Source organism: Bidens hawaiensis, unplaced genomic scaffold, assembly GCF_021521415.1.
Source record: "Bidens hawaiensis isolate Kalapana, Puna unplaced genomic scaffold, B.hawaiensis_p1.1 tig00019787_1, whole genome shotgun sequence".
Classification (NCBI taxonomy): Eukaryota; Viridiplantae; Streptophyta; class Magnoliopsida; order Asterales; family Asteraceae; genus Bidens; species Bidens hawaiensis.
In genome coordinates this window covers 184494-189409 of record NW_027492999.1, presented here as the reverse complement: position 1 = coordinate 189409, position 4916 = coordinate 184494, and positions in this window count along the sequence as shown.

Genomic DNA, 4916 nt, shown 5'->3' with positions numbered 1-4916 from the left:
TTGGTCACGTTTTTCGTTTGTCACAAATGTAACTTTTATTTGTGATACCATAGATAAACATATGGTCACATATGGCAATTGTTTGTGTCACTATATAATGTTGCACATTCAGTGACATAACGTAACTCTGAGTAAATATAATTACAATGACAATAAATGAAACAATTCGGATTCTCCATATATTATACCCCACCTACTTTTATGATCGGGTTATTTTATCAAATAAAATATCGCATTTATCGAACTAATACTATTTTATTATTGTTTTGACTATATTTAATTAATCATTAAATATAACTTTCAATAATATACAAAATTTACCCTAAACTTAAGTTTTTAACTCATTTTGTATCTATATTTAAAGTTCAGGGACTAAATAGCAAATGTGATATTATAACCCAGAGTCATAACCCTTTATCTTACCCAAACCCATATCCATTAACCATTTATGTTCAACCCGAGACCCGTATATCATAGCTTGGACCACAATTTTCGCCTTATACTTGGAAATTTAATCAAGACTTTGTAAATATTGCTATAATCGGCCTTGCCGACATACCTAATTAAATAAATAAGATTTTTATGAAACGATTTGATCGTATTAACGAAGGGTCTTAACTCGTTCTTCAATATACAAGATATCGGCCACCAAAATACAATTAAATCTATAGGGATGAACCTCAGACCAACGCATACTAAACCCATGTGTCTAATTAGATTGATCAGCCTTCTATACCCTGTTCATTCGCGTTTCTGGCCGTCGGGTTGAACTCGTCGTTGGCCTTCAATCCATTATTGTTTCAGGTAATTGTTTGCTTCTTATGAATTGATTTTAACCTTGTTTCAATAACCCTAACACTAATTGGATAAACAATAACTGGTTTAATCAAATTGCAGAATCTAGGGTTTATGTATGCTTGGGGTTAATCTGGTCTGCTGTTTTTTTTAAACTATCAATCTGGTACAATAAACAACTGACACCCTAGCGCGAATGGCTAGAGTTTGTGCGTTCAACTCTTTGAACCGGCCCGGGGCGTGGGTTCGAGCACCCTAGATGCGGTTTTTGGATCTTTATTTTTCCTATTTGTTTAAAAGGTTAAATGATTATATATATATATATATATATATATATATATATATATATTATAACGAGTATTAGATACAAAATAAACGTTATTTTTTTCAAACCGGCATCTTGGAGTCTTTGTTTCTTGTGAAATATTGTACAAACTTTCGTCTACATATATGTGTGTATATATATATATATATGTATGTATTATAGGTACATTTTTAATAATTTTAAATTAACGTTATTTTATTAAAAACCCGACACCAATATTGGTGTTTTCTCGTCGTTGAACGTCGTCATAAAATTATTTATATCTATTTTAAATATATTTGTAAATATTATATATATATGTATATATAAAATTATTTATATTATATATTTTATACATATATATATATGTGTGTGTGTCATCCTTTAATAATTGTAACGATTGTATTATTAAATGTATTAGCTTTTCGTTAAAGAATCCAAGATATATAATATAGGATAACTAGTATTTCGAACCCCCGCAACATACCAAAGCTCCACATTGCGAAGGTTGTGAAACCAAAGCTCTAAAAAACGAATGTGATGAGACTTTCAAAAAGTGAATGTGAAGTAACTCGAGGTTCATGCTAGTATCTTGTATATGCATTGCTAGGCCAATAACTGACGCCGGGCCCATTTACGGGACCGTTTTCTATGGCGATTTGTACAATTGGTTACCACATTATTGTCTCAGTAATATCAATGATCTTTACGCTGATGTTTTTATTTGTACATTGTGCTAATATGGTTGTGCACTTGGTTGCCACATGTTACGTTTTATGCACCCGATTCTCAGTTAAATTGTTATTGCACCCACTGATCTAAAATAGTGCCATACTTGTGTAGTGGGTGGGTATGATTTCATTGACATTAATGAAAAACTTCTAGAACAATATGTTTACAAATTTTTTTAAAGTCTATAATAAAATAAAATAGTTTTGCAATTCCTGACCTAAGAGGGAAGCCATATGGCAACTTACATAATTGAGGTTTTAAACCTGTTCTGCAGTCCATTACTCCATTTACAAAGACAATTTTGCAGTCCATTTACAGGTCAAAACACCCAACTCATCTGCCGATTAAAAGTTTAAAACTGACCTAACTACACCAGAGTATCAACTACTGCAACTCTGTATATATTAAAAAGAAACTTTCTAATGCATTAACTGTCGTACACTTGTATGTATTACAACTCACCTGAATACAAATGACTGCAACTTTTTATACACTAAAAAGACAACTTTCTTATGCAATAACTGTGAAGTAAAACAAACTTGTAAACAAAACTCAAAATGCAAATTCAAAGAAGAAATATATAAACAAAATAAAAAAAAAACGTGATTTAAATTACTTGAGGCTCAGATCAATGTTATAGCTGCAACATTGGTTGCCTCGCCAAGTAGCGAAGCATCGTCATAGCCTATACTCAAGATTAAAGTGACAAACCAAGAACAAACTTAAAGCATCATCCAACACTTTCAACATCTAAGCCGAATCGGAAATCCAAATGTGGAATCGGTCTTAAAAGATTATCACGGCGCAAAGAAAAACAGATCGAATCATGGTGTTGAAAACCATTCCCAAGCAGCACTAACACTTATGGGTAGAGGTGCACAAACCGGTTTTTTTAAAAAAACCGGTTCGGTTATTAACCGGACCGGTTTTTTTTGGCCCGGAAAAAAACCGGTTCGGTTAATAACCGGACCGGTTAATAACCGGTTTTTTGCTGTCAAAACCCTAACCGGTCTAACCGGTTAGGACCGGTTTAGAAACCGGTTAGAACCGGTTAATAAACCGGTTTTTTTATTAACCGGTTTTTTTATTAACCGGTTTTTTTTATTAACCGGTTTTTTTTTTTTTTTTTTTTTTTTAAATTTCGCGGTTTCAAATACGAATATTTGTTTTTTATATTTTGTACTTAATGAAGACCATTATTTTTTCACAGTATAAACAAACCGGTAACTACAAGGCAAAACGGTAACTACAAGGCAAAACGGACTGACCGAAGCCATTCTTTGCTTTCGTTGTTAGGGTTCTTTGCTTGGAGATGAGTATGAGTGTGTGTTGGTGAATGTGTTTTCAACAAACCAAAGATTAAAAACACATAACTTTCATTTATAGTTTTTACATTAAAAATACAAACATTAAATCGTTATCGCATATTCGTAACTCAAAAATACAAACATTAAATCATTAACACTGAAGAAATCTCTGCCAAGAACTGTTGTTCATGATTTAACTAAAAAATACAAACATTAAATCGTGAACTAGCAGATGCTCCTGTTGTTCCCAATCGCAGTTTGTTCATGATTTGCCTCCATGTTTGCTGTTTCTTTAACTAAATTAGAAAAATCCAAATCAACAAGTAAATAAGAGCACATATTAGGAAAAAGAATGCTTAGACACGATTACATGAACAACTTGCTGTTTCTTACTCATGATTTGCCTCCATGTTTGCTGTTTCTTTAACTAATTTTCTTCGCTACCCGATCCCGAGCTATTTCTTAGGTAATCGTCGTACGCGGCTTCTTCATCGGTCATTGGTTGAGTGTGTCCTTCATTGACCTCGTCTTCATACAAGCCCGCTTCATACTCTATTTCCCCCTCGAGTGAGCGTTGATGTTGTGCCCTATCTAAAGAGTCCAAGTAATCCTTGTAGCAAATCGACATCTCTATAGCTGGTGCAGTGAGTCGAGTCCTCCTAATCGATATAACCCTGCCAGAAACAGAAAAAGCAGACTCCGAAGCTACCGTGGAAGCTTGGACCGTTAGTAAATCTTTGGCCATGGCGGCGAGGATCGGAAACGCATCCTCCTTATCTCTCCACCAAGCCAGCAAATCAAGACTTCTAAATTCATCCGGAGTCATGTGTTTCACAAAGTTGGTACCACCATACCTTCCAAGTTCACTGCTTGGGGTGTTTACCTTTTGACGTTTACCGGCGTCTTCCCAAATCATGTAGTACATCCCCATTTCAAGGTCGGTTTGGGATTGGGATTGGGCAACAGCTCTTAACGAGTCATGAATTTGGGAAGACGACCCGTATTTTGTAAGGTAGACATCATACATGTTTGACAAGGTGGTGTTGAAAGCATTCTTTAAAGTTTGGCTATAATAGGGGTTTTGATCGTCGTTTAACCATAGCTCATCACAATTTTTTTCTATTAAAGCTTCAACACCACCAACATTGATGCAAGGGTTTAACGCAGCAGCACATGTCAAAACAGCGGGTAGTTCTTGAAAATATTTTCTAAATTTTTCTTTCATTTTTACACCCATATCAAAATAAGGTGCACCCCTACAATGAAGTTCACTCAACTTTGTGCACATGACAGCAATTTTTGGTAAAGCAATGGGGCTTGTTGGATAGTAAACCCCGGATAAACTAGTTGTGCAAGATTTAAAAATTTGAAGGACCTCCGTAACGATCTTAATCAATAACCAGTTTCTAGGATCGTACGGTGCACATTTACCCCTACTTGACAAAATTTGATGAAACGCAATTAATGATTCTTTTTGTTGGATGGCTTTCTCAAACATATTACAAGTCGAGTTCCATCTTGTTGGACAATCCCAATTTGGCCCCAACCATTGACAATTAGCTTCTACACAAAATTTTTTGTATCTTGAAAATGTTTTATTGTTGCTAAAAACATCTCGTAACATTCTTTTAAAATTGTTTCTTTGCGTTTCGATCACGTTTAACCCATCTTGCACGGCCAAGTTGATAATATGTGCAATGCATCGGCTATGAAAAAACGCTCCATCACAAATAGGTTTATACTTTAATTTTAAATGGCCAACCGCGGCCGTATTGTTG